Below are 16,059 nucleotides of genomic sequence, written 5' to 3'. Positions count from 1 at the left end.
CTTGGCGCGAAGTGGAATCGAGCCACGGACCCCATGCAGGAAAAATGAATGCTCTACCACTTCTTTTTAATTCGTCCCAACTGGAATCCTCAAGTCTATTGCCAATCTTTTTATTCAACCCTTTGGTCATTTATACACTCAGGGACAAAAACACAGAAATATCAAAGACTATTAAAATCACAAAGGTTCTTCCACTGGGAATGTAACCCGAGACCCCGTACACCAAAGGCGCACATGTATTAATAATTAACAGGACAGGATTCGAACCGGGTCTCCTGTTTGGCAAATCCATGTCTTATCTTTACACCACCAACCTTTCCTACACTGATCCGCATTATTATTATTATTTCATATGTATAATACAATAGTAAGAACTGGGAATAGGATAGAGACACTGATCTCAGCAACTAAGTTACTTTGTTTTGAAACTACTAGATTGTGAACAATAAATCCTCTTATTACTTTATTCTTCATTCGAAACAAATATAGTATACTAAATGTTTAGAATAAATATTTCAAATTAAGGAAAGCTTATTGCATCACTTTCTACTTCTTTTCTTATGGAAAAAAAAAAACAGAATGGGTAATTTGTGTAGCCTACTAGTACGGTTATAGCTTTATTTGATAGGGTCCCAAACCGTGCCTGGACAACTATCTTCTGAAAGTAAATACTATACAGATATAAAAGCAAATTAAGTAGATAATAAAGATAAAGTATTTAATAAAAATAGTTATTAAGAGAAAATCGAATTGGAAAGTGCAAACATTAATCTAATATCCTGTAATGGGAATATAATTGACTATGGTAGTTCTTGTTGTTAATAACACTATCTGTAATGACTATAAAAAAAAACTCATTAGGAACAGCATAATATTTCTAGGAATTTGATAATCTTTACAACCCTTTGAGCAATTACTGACTTAACGCACTTTGCACACCCCCGCCAATTTATAAGACCCAGTAACAAGAATTGCGAAGTATCCTTCATGGAAAATAATTTATCACATAAAAAGAAATAATCATAAATTACATAGCATACAATGATAGCGTTGATATTTACTTCTTATTATTACTTTTATACAAGTTCAAATAGTATAAGATCACTGCCAGGCAGTGGCTTATTTATGATTTTATTTTTCAGTCTTACAAGGAGAAAGCACACTGTGGCAAATGAATTTCGGGGCCATCTTTCGCGAGGTAGTAATGCACTTTTAAAGTATTGATATTACAAACTAATCGAGCGCAATAGCCAGAAATAGTGGAGAAAAAGCGTCTTAACATTTCCCACTCGCCGCATATTTGGTATGGTACGTAGAGCTGTCAAGTGACGGCGTGGAGGAGTGAGGTGCAACATCGAATTAAAGGCAAATGGTCCCGAGTTCAGTTCCGCACGAGTTAACCTTTTTTTTTTATTTATCCAATAACTTAACCATTTGTAACTGCAAGTAAAATTTTCTGACCACATGTTTATAATGTATAAAACAACACAAATGTTCAAATCAGTTGTAAAAATATTTCATGTTAACCAGTAACAAAATGTAAACTATTTCGTAAATATATTGGCATCACAAGTTATGTTATGGTTACCACAGTCGTTGTGTAAAAAATGTTCTTGACGCTTCCTGTCTATATCTGTGAACAGTGTACGAATTACAAGGGGATGAAAGGGAATTTCCATTTGGTAATGTATGCTATAATCAGGAGCGTTATTGCACACTTCCCTTGGGGAAGGGAGCGGGGCAAGAGCACCACCGGCAAAAGACTTTCATTTTTTTCATTACTAGTATACAGTATTAGTAAACAATCGATTAAAATATCTGTATTTCTCAAGCTTTTGGGGTTGGGTAATTTCCCGCTACTGCCCCCATAAATGATGGCTCTGGCTATAACTGTCAGTTTCCAATGCGAATGTTGTCTAAAGCACAATCCACCCCTTTCTGCAAAGGTCCAGTTAATTCGTACACTGTTCACAGATAGACATGAAGCGTCAAGAACATTTTTACACAACGACAGTGGTAACCATAATATAACTCTTGATATCAATATTTTGTGGAATAGTTTACATTTTGTTGCTAGTTAACATGCAACATTGAATGGTTTTACAACTGATTTAAACCTTTCTATTACTTTATGCACTATAAACATATGGCGAAATAATATTTTACTTTCAGTTACAAATGGTTAGCTACTTTATTGTTTAAATAAAAAACGAAAATTAAAGAATACCCGTGCGGGAATCGAACCCGGAACCGTTTTCACGTGAGTCATAAATGATCTTCACTCTGCCATTTGGTCATTTGGTAACTTCGCGCGTCATATCATATACGCAGCGAGTCGAAAACTTTGAGACGCCTTTTCTCCGCTATTTCTGGCTATTTCGCTCTATCAGTTTGTAATTTTAACCCTTCAAATGTGCATTACTAATTCGCGAAAGATGACCCCGAAGATCATTTGCCAAAGTCTGCTTTCTCCTTGTTATCTCAACTCAGTATAAGATTTTCGAATGTTTAACGTTCAGTAAAGCATATTGCAGTTTTGGATAATGAAGCGCAAAGGTTCCTCTCGAAAAACTTAGGAGGCTAACTTAGGATATACTACTAGTACAAGACGAAAACAACCACTATTAATTATTATTATTATTATTATTATTATTATTATTATTATTATTATTATTATTATTATTATTGCTAATAATAATAATAATAATAATAATAATAATAATAATAATAATAATAATAATAATAATAATAATAATAATAATAATAATAATAATAATAATAATGAAAATTTAAGCGAGCTTATCGAGTTTCAACCGTCCGACTCAACCAACGTTTGGGTGCCTGTTCGTTCGTCTGCTTCATGACAACTTCTCATAAAAGACATTTCATTTGATCATTGTCCACTCGGACTGATACAGTCATTTGGAACCAACACTTTAATATGAAGCCTAACATTTCATTAAAATAGACGAAAAATTCGAAAGTTTTAAGCATTTTAATATTTTTTGCCTTTTCCCATACGGGGGTTATAGCCTCTACACCGAAAAGTCCCCCGAGATTTGATCATTGACCACTCGGACTGAAATTCTCATTTGGAACCAAAACTTTAATATGGAGTCAAAAATTAAACGTTTACATCAGTTTGAACTGACTCGGTTTCGGTTCACTCCACTATTATGTTTAGTTTAGTTAAGTGGTAATTTGTGACAGCTTCACATCATTAAAAGAATCTTTCACTTCATCGCCCTCCCCCCCAGAAGTCCGTGATGGATCAGCCACTGGAATCAATAGAGACTTTTCCTATTTTTTTGCCACCCTTGGTTGTGTATGGTCTCCCTCGAGCAAATAAAGAAGCGGTAATATTACAATCAAGGGGCGCTATATATTAGATATTTCTTTAGTTACCTACTCCTAACCGCACAGGGCCATCTTCGGAAGAATAAAAAAAGGCTACGTGATATTCCAATCATGAAGGGGGAGAAGATGCTGTAAATATATTTTTTATTCATTTTGTCTGCCCTGCTTATCAGAAATTACTTTCTGTAGGGAGGGTTCTGAAATGAGAGGGGCAAAATAAAACGTCGTGCCCCCTCCTTCATGGTTGTTCAAATTATTTCTAATGAAAGCATTTTAAACTAAGATGTCTAAGGTTACCACATTATGTAAAGATAGCATATTCAGGATTATTATTATTATTATTATTATTATTATTATTATTATTATTATTATTATTATTATTATTATTATTATTATTATTATTATTATTAAATGACTGTCTTTCAAGCTCCGAAATTGTGTGAGACGAACCATAGTATGTAGAGGTTTAAGATGGGTGGTTATAGGGGAGGAAAAACCAGGATTTTTCTCTGTCTGTCTCTCTAACGTAAAGATTATGAAGGTAAAAAGCATCATCATTCTACAGTAGGCTGCTTTTACGTAGAATATCAGCTACTTCAGTTCTCCCCCTTCGGGTTACTTACCTCATGTGGTAAATTCAAAACAATTTCAATTCAAGACAAATACATTGTAAAACTTTTCCGTAATTAAATATCTGGGGAAAATTAAACAATTAATAGGGAATTCTGTTATTAAAATGTCCAAACAAATAGATAGAAGACTATTTAATAGGGTGCATCGAATTTCCACTTTTTTTCAAATCAGCTTACCCTTAGCGAAATGGTCTCTATGTCATATAGAAAAGCTTACGCCAATTTGTTAATTTCTTTAGATGTCACTAACGGCCTAAAGTTTCAAAAATTTGTTAAGAAGTACATTTTTAAAAAACAAATTATATATATTTGCTTTTACGAAAACATTTTATCCTTAGTAGTTATTTTTGTCAAAAATGTACATACACCGTATTTTACGTGAAAAAAATTTCAGCTTGATCGATCAAGTCCTTCAAGTGCCACCAGCGTCTTAAAATCTGGGCAAAACGCCCCAAAAATATATTTTATTCAGTGTTTTGTAAAAACAAAATTGAGTTTTCGTCTCTTATAAACAGCTAATTAGGTAAGAAATGGGGCAATCAAGGTAAAAAAGGAGACTTTATAGTAGAATGAATGTTATCAAATAAGACACATACCGGCAGTTGTCCAGCTTATGTTCGTAGCGCGAAAAAAATAACAAGTGATTATTTTTATAGATAAAACTACTTTCGATAAAACACCTGCACTGCATAGAATGAAGTCGCCCAAAATCGAGTTTTTCGTAAAATTAAAAGTGGTGTAGCATCGCGAGAAAAGAAAGAGTGACTCATTGTTAATGTGTCTGGAGAGGAGATTAGGAGTAATTTTGCGTTTCTTTCTAGAGAGAAAAAGTGGTGTTTGATGTGGAAACTGTTTACGTTGCTGATTGTGTTTAAGTGAAGTGAAAATACGTGTGATTTTTGTATGCATTTTTAAAGGATTGCGTCCTACCTGTCCTTATTGGCAGTCATTGAATGTGTTAGTTCGTCATTCCAATTGTGCGTCAAGTTTGTTGAGGTCTTGCGTTGACAAAAGTGTCTAACTGTTGCAAATTGGTTTCGGTGAATAAGATATCAAGTGTCCGAAAAGATGTCACCTAAAAAGAAGTCACGTTTGAATGTAAGGAACTTTGTCCATAATGTCATTGGATCCCCTGCCGAATTCACTTTTAGTCAGCTTCCAACAATCGCTGATGTTCTTAAGCAATTCTTGTGGGAAAGAGAGAACACGAAATGGGAAGCAGCATCTCAGAAGGACCCTCAGCTAAAGTGCTAGCTCATCCAGTGGCAAGGAAAGTAATTCAAATTTGGGAAAAGGTGTCAATCAGCAGTGCAGCTATTTTGAGCGAGCAACGGGTTATAGCATTGATTTTACATTATCACACAAAGGTCCGTCAGCTGCAAAAGTTCAAGGACAAGCCTGTTTCCTTTGCTTCCAAAGTTGCAGAATTCCAGGCATTCGCCAGCAAAACTTTGTTTGATATCGCTTCTTGTAAATGCATCTATCCGGTTGCGTGCACTTGTGAGAGAAAGAAGAAAGTGCCTAAATTTGAGGTTTCATTTTTAATTGACCAGAGAACCACCCGACAGATGGACGTGGCAGGACTTGATAGAAAGGAAACACAGAAACGTGTCAAACATGTATTGCGAAAAAAATCGAGGTCAGAAAAATCAACCAAAGCCCAATGAAATTAGTAGTTCCGGAAGACAAAACGAGTGTCTCTTTATAAAATGAATCGCGAGAAGACTCAGATTCCACTGTCGATTTTTTTCCTGCGCTTAAAAGAGAGAAGACTAGCCCTTCTAAAGAAATGAGAGTTAGGCTGCCGACATTTTCCAATGTAGTATATTGATATAATTTATCAGACCGCGAGGCCGCAATTATCGCTTCGTCGCTTTTGGCAGATATCGGACTGGTTACCCCAGTTCATAAGCAGAAGGTGATCGACAAAAGCAAGATTCGGAGACAGAAGATATCCTTAGGAAACGCCATCTTTGAAGAGGCGAGTGCATCGCTTGAATCGACCGAAGTAAAAGCATTATACTTCGACGGAAGAAAGAATCAGACTTTCACCCTTGAGACTAAAGACGACATCAACCACGTCTCTCCTTCATCTGGTATAGGAGAGAGCATACGGGTTACCATCACAAAGTTCTTTGTTGATCAAAATATCCCCCTGTCAGATCTGGTTGTTTTGGTTTGCGACGGTACTGCTACCAACACTGGTCGGAAGAACGGTGCGATGCGATGGCACATATTGAAGTCTTCGTGAACAAACCCCTTCAGAGAATCGTCTGTATGATACACACGAATGAGCTCCCATTTCGACATTCGATCGAATTTATAGACGGCAAGTCTACTGGACCAAATACATTTAGAGGACCAATAGGATCAGCACTTCCGACCTGCGAAGAGTTGCCACTCCAGAGTTTTCAGCCCGTTCCAGTAGACTGGGGCCTCATCTTCACTGGGGATTCATTAAGAACGGATCAAAAATATTTGTTGAATATCTGCCAAGCGGTTTCTTCAGGAGAATGCGCCGTTGGGTTAGCTCACATGAAGCCTGGTAAAATTCATCAAGCCCGATGGCTAACTACAGCAAATAGAGTCTTACGTTTGTACTAGAACCCACGAATGAACTTAAAACCATCATCCAGTACATCATGATGGTCTACGCGCCACTCTGGTTTGCTGTGATCCGTAACCCATCATGTGCAGAAGAAGCTCGTCATTTGTGGCAACTCATCACGACTTCTCGCCACATGGAAGCGAAATACAGGGAAATAATTGATCCAGAGATCCTTAGAAATGCGTGGTACGGCCATCCTAAGAACCTACTTCTATCAATGTTGATTGACCGAGACGCTAAAGTACGAGAGCTTGGCTGGATGCGAGTCCTAATCTGGTGATCGCGTACCAGTACGAGAATTCGTCGTCCCTGAAATCAACTTAGAAGCGACAAACAATATTGATATGATTAATTGGTCAACATGCATGCTGACGGAGCCACCACTGACAAAACACTTGAGCCTGCAGGAGATAAAAGAAAATGTAAAGACGACTCCAATGTCTGATGAATCTATTACATCCTTACCCTGTCACACTCGCGCTGTAGAAAGAATGGTGAAGTTGGTGACAGAAGCGGCATCAGCGGTATGTGGGCAAAAGGCATGGCGTAGATTTGTCCTAGCAACACTAAAATCAAGAAGAAACATACCAGAATTTAATACAAAAAACAATTTGAGGTAAAAGAGTAACGGTATGAACTTGCACTACCATATGCAACATTAGTATATACTGGTGGGCGGAGCTCGAAATGCAGCCACCTCTTTGTGGTGTGTTCCAGGTTATTTTCATCATTAATGTTTGGAAATAAGCAAAGAGCTGCAGATGTAAAACAATATCTTTCTTATCTAATTAACGATCCAGATTAATCACAAACAATGCAACTTTATTTTTAAGAAATGAAAAAAGTAGGGACACATTTGTCCATATTTTAAGCCACTGGTGGCACCTGAATGGCTTGACTCATCAAGCTGATTTTTCTTCACGTACAATTTAGACTTTTTACAGAAACAAAACCACATATGATAACCATATTTCATAACAGTACATATTTACATTTTTTAAATAACATTTATTTTTTTAACAAATTTTAAAAATTTTCGGCCGTTGGTGGCACCTAATGATATTGACCAATCGACTTGCAATTTTTTACACGTATTATGGAGCCCATTTCGCAAAAATATATCACTAAGGGTAAGCTGAATTTTTAAAAAGTGGAAATTCGATGCCCCCTGCTATTTAATGATAAAAGTTGTGAAACTTTATAAATTTCTTCAAATTAGAATTAACATTTATTGGAAAACATTTGTTATGCACCAGCGAGCATATAGTGAGCAGTGAGCACAGGGAATAATTACGAAACTGTTTGCAAACAAAATTAGGAACACTAATGCAAGTGCGACAACGACATTTTTTCTTTTTTTGGGTATCGTCATGAGTTTTACACATATGTTACAATTTGATTCTTTCCCACATAAAAAATAAATAAAATAACCATAGTAATACAATCTAGGGGGTTCACATTTATAGAGTTCAAACCAACTGACTCCGGCATACAGAGTCGTTACTTTAACTAACTGAGCTATTTATTTATTTACGTGAACTGAACTTGCTCTACGGTAAAGACGATTTTTCATTATGATCGTGCTACCAATTCGTCTTTTCCCATAGGTAATTTCCACTATTTGCTCTATCTATACGTTAATACTTGGCATAGATTCATATATTTGGAGTTTGCAGATAATGCACGTAATAAGACATATTAGAAATGTTTCGTTTGTAGATTTAATACACAGTTCTCTCAATGACATAGATGTCGCTGCTTCGTGTTGAACTGCAGAATTCTCTCGCGTTCTTGAAAATTTCCCACTTTAGCAGAGTTGGTAATTCTCGTAATATCGGTCGATTTATTTATTTTATGTTTTTGCTTCTAATTAATTTATTTTAAGCAAATATCTAACACAAATATTAAAACGGGTTTGTTATTAACTTTTCCTGCTTCGGAAACCTTCCGAAATTTCAAACATATACGGATATATATTCAAAAAACTTCAAAATAAAGAGACGCGTCATTTATTTTGCTCATAGTGGTACATGCAAGACGCATCTTTGAGAAACTACCGTATTTAGATTCGCAAGAGGTTTTTTTTGTGTGTGTGTGGAAATGTAATTATTTCGTCATTTAATAAACTGTATTTCTGATTTCTTATATCTTCATGAATCTGTTTCTCGAAATGAGGAACCAGAACATTATGTGCTATAGTTGTGCACTTATTTCTGCACAATTTAAGTTTTTACTATGTCTTGCTCTCTGGAAAACATTAAACACACAATTACGACGACGAAAGATCTAGAACATTAATAGCCAATGGCGGCCAGGGGGCATGATCTACCAAGCAAGTATGTTTTATCCAGTCCGTGAATAAAGGTGATAAAATCTTGGTCCCGGGCGGCCAAGTGAACTTTGTGGTGGACAAACACCGTGTGCGTGGGTTTTCTCGGGGTTCTCCCGTTTCCTCCCACTTTCTTCATTCCACCATTTCACTCATTACTCATCATCACCGTCTCCTTTAGCCTAACCGGCATTACCGTGGGACGTAAAACTCAAAAAAGGTGATAAAATGTACAAATTGTTCTCTTTTCTTTTTCATTCTTTCTTTTTTTAACTAAATGCCTAGCAGAAAAAAATATAGCTGACCATAATGGTATATACGAATCAAAAATGCTTTTAAATGTGACATTACTTATTTTATCCTTTTGGTTACCAAGCACCTTTTGTAATGCAAGGGCAATTTTTTTCACCAGATTAAAGAAAAATACAGTCATTATGATGTTCGCTTCAATTTCTGTTTGTCCCTCTTTTTCAATAAACCATTATTGTGGCGGTATTTTGGGTTTCTGAAAGCTGTGAAGCCATAGACAAAGGTAACGGGAAGTCTTTGGAACTGGTGTTGGATTCAATCGTTCAAGTCTCAATTTAGAAACAGGACTTCCGTTTGGCATTATTAGATTTAATTCGTGCATGTATCTATTTCGTAAACCATAACAGTTTAAATAATTTCTCATAGAAAGGGAACATGCTTAAGCAAAAAGCACGGTCGGTAGGGTACGGTCGGTAGGGTACGGTGAGGACGTATCAAGCAACATACATAAAAAGACGCTCTGCTTTTATCGTTGTTTCTTATACAACTCAATAATACTCATAAAATTCTACTATTTTAAAAATTATGTATATTATTTTAACTTAAGTACTAGTTTGCATATAATGTTGGAAAGGACATATTATCTTCGTAATTGAATTATTTAACGTGTAATCAGTGAACATTGTTGTACTTTAATGATACGTTCTACGTTCATTGATATATACGTAGCCAGCCGGAAAATGTAGGGGGGCCCGGTGGAAGTTGGGGGGGCGATCCAAAAATATTAGTTCATCCCATATTATAGTTCATTTGCAAACCTACCGTGAAAATTTTAGAGGGGGCCAGTAAAAATTTAGGGGGGGCAGGCCCCCCTATACCCCCCCCTGGATACAGGCCTGTGTCCATATGAAACTTCCTGATTACAAATATTAATCGCGTGGAAACTATTAGTGCCAGATAATAACAGTTTGCGGCATCTTGAAGAGCAACTCAAACAGTTATTTTTTTGTGTATATATGCACTTCTATATGGGCCTTGTTAGTAGCTCTCAGAATGTTCAGTCGATATTCAATCTCCCACCATGTGTTGTGTAGTGGAAAGTGGCTAGTCTGTCTTTGACATAGTCCAATAGGAAGAAATCCATAGGGGTTATGTAGGAAGATCGCAGTGTCCAAGAAGTGAGTCTATCGCGTCCAATCCATCGCTGTGGAAACGTTGGGTCTAAAGCCCTACAAACATCTATGCGTAGTTGTTCACCAACCTGTTGCGATATCACGTTTGGATTCAAAAGAGAGTGCTGTGGAAAAGCAAAATGTTCAAGCATGTCCAGATAAATGAGACCAGTTATTGTGTGCTCCATGAAGAAAAGTGGCCCGATAATTCTGTTGCTTCCCAAAGCACACCACACACTCACTCTCTTACTATCTCTGACATATTCACGAACATCGCACTCGGAACCCCAAATGCGCACATTGTGACGATTCATCTTGCCTGATGTGTGGAAGGTTGCGTCATAACTGAAAATTACCCACCCCAAGTAATCGGGAAAATCGTCGATCAGTTCCAGAATCACCACTGTAGACCTGGTTCGTTTTGGTAGGTCATCGGGCTATAACGCCTGAACTATTTGCACCTTAAATGCATATAAACGCAGTATTTTATGGGGCACCTTATGGACCGTTGAACGTGGGATGTTCAGCTTGCTTGACGCTCTGCGAACTGAGTTTGTCGGGCTTCTAGTGAAGGCCTTCCTGACCTCATCTACAGTTTCTTCAGACGTTCTTGCTTTGCCCGGGCCAGGCTGTCGGTTGACACACCCCGTGGCTAAAAACTTCTCAAACTTCGATATTTTAATGGTCTTCACGTCTGGTGGGTCCCGTTGGTACTTTCGTCTGAAATTCCTTTGCACAGTAATTGGTGATTTAGTCTCAGCGAAACACACCACACACTGGACTCTCTCTTGTGCTGTTGTCACCTTTGTTCATGAACACCTGCAACAAATAATAAAAATTAATATAAACTGTGTTTCTGAACGCCTGCAAGAAATAATAGAAATTAACAATCAACAACAAAAAACTGAGTTGCTCTTCATGATGCCGCAAACCGTTATTCTCTGGCACTAATAGTTTTCATGCAATTAATATTTGTAATCAGGAAGGTTTCATGTAGACACCCTGTATATGTCATCGAACTACGGAATAAACTACGAACGTGTAAGTCGCGAGATGACCGATTATAATTATAACTAGTATGACCGATTATGATGAATAATTATTCATTATATGATGGCACTGATGTACGTCTTTCTCAGAATGTCACATGCTGAAGATATACTGTACCATACGAATGGAGCAGTGCCACACGTATGGAAGGTGTCACACATCAGAGCACGTCCAGCTTTGTCAATATCATTTAGAGCTGCCATGTGGCACGGATAATGACTTCTTGTGTCTTAGTGCTTCTTGCGAAATAATTCCATCATATTGGCGGAAAGGTTGTCACAAAGTCGCTAAAATATTTTTGTGCTCTGTGCTAACATGCCACTTTAATCCTGATCCGCGCAAGTTGTTTGTCTTTCCAAAATATATTGATGTGGGCTTCCACTTTTCTCCTCCACGTTACATCGTTCTGCTTTTGACTGAAAAACACACAGTTCATCACTGTATATGCCTCACCGCTTCACATTTCCTTATTAGCTACAGATGTGAGTTCAGTGTGACCACTACTTTTTTTATCCAACCTATGTAGAAAAAGTGAACTTTCTTTCCTTGGGGCCTGCCTAAATAATCTTTGTAACATTTACATCAGTCAACTTCTCATCGCTGGAAAGAGAATCTAGAGTTTCCAGGTGTAGAATTTGCGCTAGATCATTTACATTTCTTGCCTTCAAGTCAAGAGCTGAACTGTCAGTCATTTGTGTTCCAGTCGTGTCGTGAAAACTTAATATATGCACATCGGATTCTACTGACTGCAGTGCAGGGGTGGGTGCGATGTTATGTGGTCCCGTATATTTGGAACAACGCTTTATACATTTTTTGACAAATACCTTCGTATGTGAACGTGTGCACTCCCTACATTTCATTGTTGGCATATTACGTTTCTAAGAAGAGTGTACTGACGAATGATGGAGAATTTGAAGAGAACTACAACGTGAATTATGGGTATTAACTTTGAGATTTGCCTTCAGATGCTCTTTTTTAATACTTTTGAAACTTTTACTGTCTTTAATTTTAGCTTCTAGCTTACAAACTACTTGATATTCGAGATTTCATTAATGGAACCGACATATCTGATGTGTTTCGTATTGCTGTAACGATATCAACTGCTTGTTGAAGTGTTATAAACGGAGCAGTCAACATATGTCTTCTCGCTGTACTATTACTATTCCAAACACAAGCTAGTCACGTAGTAAATGCAATACGAATCAAATTTGCAATATAAAAGTTGATTACGTAATGACTAAACGAACTGTACCAGAGATTGATGTTCCTATTGTTTGTGAAAGTTAATTCGTTCTGGAATCTTATGTATTTGAAAACCATAATATGCAAACATAATTTCTTTTAGTTCCTCAAAATATTCTTGTGAAGGCATTTGCGGTCAGGGTTGTTTTGTTTAAAACAAAACGTTTAAAACAAATGATTAAATCTTGTTTTAGAAAATTGATTTTGTATAAAACAAATTTTGTATACGTTTTAAACATTTTGTTTCAAACACGTGTATTTTTTAAGACTTATTTTGAACATATGTCTATTTTTATTTTATTTTATTCTTGTAAAAAAAATCTGCCAGAGAAAGAAAATTGTCAAAAGTGCTCACCATTCAGAAGAATATTTTCTTCCCATGTGAATGTTTTAATTTCTCGTGCCTACAGCAGGTGAATGTAGTGATCTATAAATCATTTCGTCTCTCTTTTTCCCCTTATTTTAAATGCATATTGCGTTGTTTAAATGCTTTCCAGTTAACATGCTGGAAAGTGTCGTAATCGAAGATTGGACTACTTGTAGAACTTACGTTAAACAATAAAATAAAATAATAATAATAGAAACAAATTTCCGTGTTGTATTCAGAAAACAAACAAAGTTTATTTACTAAATTGGGGTTCTGAAATTAAAATATCGCCGGCATTCTTTGATAGAGTACATGTTGGTTCTCAGTCTCCGTCAGGCCGGTAGCCAGACCAAAAATGTAGGAGGGGCGGTAGAAGGTAGGAGGGGGGCGATTCAACCATATTATAGTTCATTTGCAGGCCTATCGTGAAAATTTAAGGGCGGAAATAAAAATTTTCACGACAGGCTTGCATATGAACTATAATATGGTTTAATCGCCTCCTCCTAACTTCTACCGCCCCTCGTACATTTTTGGCCTGGCTACCACGTGGATACGGGTCTGGTTTCCGTACAACTTCGAATCGTTTAACATGACTTTTACGGGAAGAAAAAAGGAAATCATTCGGAGCAAATTTATTAAACTCAAACTTCATCAGATAAGAAAACGACCATACGAGTTCGTTGCAAAACGTGTGAGAAAGAAATGGTTGGTTCAGTTCAAAGAATGAAGAATCATAAAAAATGAAATTCTGTGAAAAAACTGGAAACCCAAACAAATGGTAAAAGTGTTGACCCAAAAATTGCTTCTGATGATTCTAACGTCAGTGATGTGGTTGAGATGCAACTGGAAACTTCAGGTAAGATTAATTTTGTATCAACAATATCTTTTTTTATTATATTATGATAATTTTATTTCGTCCCTCTTCCCTACCTCAGTTCTAAATTTTTTTAAAAACTTTACACCTTGGCATAGCTTGTATGAAGGGACCAGGCGAGAAAGCGCAAGGTGTGGCAGTCGCCCGCGTAACTAACATTAAAGCGTGATACTTATGGTAACATCAGTGCCGAACGTCAGTGTCTGGGAAAATTTGATCTCAATTTGTTTGTCTGTCTGTTGTATGCACCACGTTATAGGGCGCAATTTTCAGTCTTTTAACATTAAATTTTGAGGGTAGAGGCACGAGACGTCGGAATTTGGTGTAACGATTTTGACAGCGGTCCGACGTAAAATTTCAAAATTAGTGATTCGGATCCCACTGTAAACAAAACGCCTGGTCTCATATAGCCTTGATACTGATGAGAGACTAATCAATCCACCTAAACACACACATTTTATGCGTTTCGAACGAACTTGGGTTGCAGGATAAATTTGTCTCCAGTTCAGTTTTTATAAAATACTTTTAGATATAGGGCGGTCAGAGCAGAAAGGATCCAAGTCCGTTTTCAGAAAGGTTCATTTTGCTCAGCAAACGTATCTTCGTAGTCAAGCGTGCGGAATAAGTTAAACAAAAGTCATGTGAAAGGGTATGAGCTAGGGTTTCATAGGACAACCGTTTGGCAAGGGCGTTGAAGGAATGGGGGAGGAAGGCTAATTTCCCCTTCCTTGCTCATAAATTTAAGTTTTAATATTGTGTACGCTGCAGTGTGAGAATGATTATCAAGTCAAGCTCCTCAGTGTGAGAATGCCATAGACAATGATGCATAATTACGTTAAATAAATGCAGTGTATGTCCAAAAGAGTACATCGACGGAAAACATCATATTTTCACAATCACGAATCCGAGATGAAAGAAAGAAAAATAACATGACAGATGCAATCTAGAATTTTATTGAATTGCCGCTAGAGGGGGGCACTAGTTTAGAGGTCATCCGCCCCTTACCCTGAACTTCAGATTTTGGGGGCAGTAATGCAGATTTAGAAACCTTTTCTTGAGCAAAGTTCAACAAGTCCTTACACCGAATAAATACAGATTTTGATAAGTTATAATCCATTTCCATTGGCCGTAAGGAACTATATTGCACTCTTGTATATTTTTGGCCTAAGAATTCCAAAGGTGGCTTTACTTTCGAATTTCGGGCGTGCTTAAAATTCTGGAAATTGGACCTAAGCAACTTTCCAGTTTTAATCATCTGTATGTTCTCGTATTCATTCGGTGTAAAGACCTCAAGCTTGTTTTGTTGGACCTTGCTTATCAAAAGATTTCTAAACCTGCCTTACTGCCCACAAAATCTGAAATCCAGAGTGAGAATGGGGCGGTTGGCCTCCTGTCCCACTGACGCCCCTGTCTAGCGGCTACCATATGAAACTATCCCACGCCCTTTCGTATGGTTTTAGTTACATTTCTTTTGCACTCTTGACTGCAAAGATATTACGTTTTGAAATAGAATTCATTTGCTGAGCAAAACTTAACTTTATTAAAAATGGATTTGGATCCATTGTGCTCTGAACGCTCCAAATATTACCTTTCTTCAATAAATTATTGACTCAAAAGCAACCAATTACTTAGGCTTGCAGAAAATATTCTAAAGTTAGCACAACATGAAGTGTGCTTCAAGCATTACTTTTCGAAAAATCATTATTTTAAAATAATTTAATTAGCTCTGAAATAGTAATTAAATTTTGCAACAAAAATCTCACCTGCCTTCACGAAACTCGAACTTAGCCTCTAAAGGCATCCCTACGAAACTTTTAGTAGTGGTAAGTCCGAAATGACTTGCTGTAGGGCTAAAATAACCGTACAACCGTATTTCTGGCAAAATTCTACTTTTAAAACATGTAACAAGACACCCTTTGCATTTGAAATTTCGAATACCAATCAAAGATGTCCGCCATGATGCTTGATAGCACCATCTGATGTGTCAGACCACTTCTAAGTGTCGACCTTCTACATCAACCCGTTCTTAATACACAAGAATGGTGAGGACTTGTTTTGCCATGTATATTGATAGATTGTGTGAAATCTGTATAGTAGGTAGATTTTAAAATCTACCTAAAAAGCTTATTACAACCAAGAAAGTACTTAAGAGAGTCACTGGCAAGCGGATGTAATAAAA

The 16,059-nt window shown here is 36.9% G+C and overlaps 1 protein-coding gene across 2 annotated transcripts in view; it reads left to right on the top strand.

Annotated features, from left to right (window-relative positions):
• Positions 1-16,059, top strand: part of LOC145662607 (phospholipid-transporting ATPase ABCA1-like) — a 1,231,974-nt gene that overhangs the window by 1,152,951 nt on the left and 62,964 nt on the right. The gene's annotated exons all lie outside the window — the stretch shown is intronic.

Source organism: Thermobia domestica, chromosome 10, assembly GCF_964235325.1.
Source record: "Thermobia domestica chromosome 10, izTheDome1.hap1.1, whole genome shotgun sequence".
NCBI lineage: Eukaryota > Metazoa > Arthropoda > Insecta > Zygentoma > Lepismatidae > Thermobia > Thermobia domestica.
This window is presented reverse-complemented; position numbering and strand designations above follow the sequence as displayed.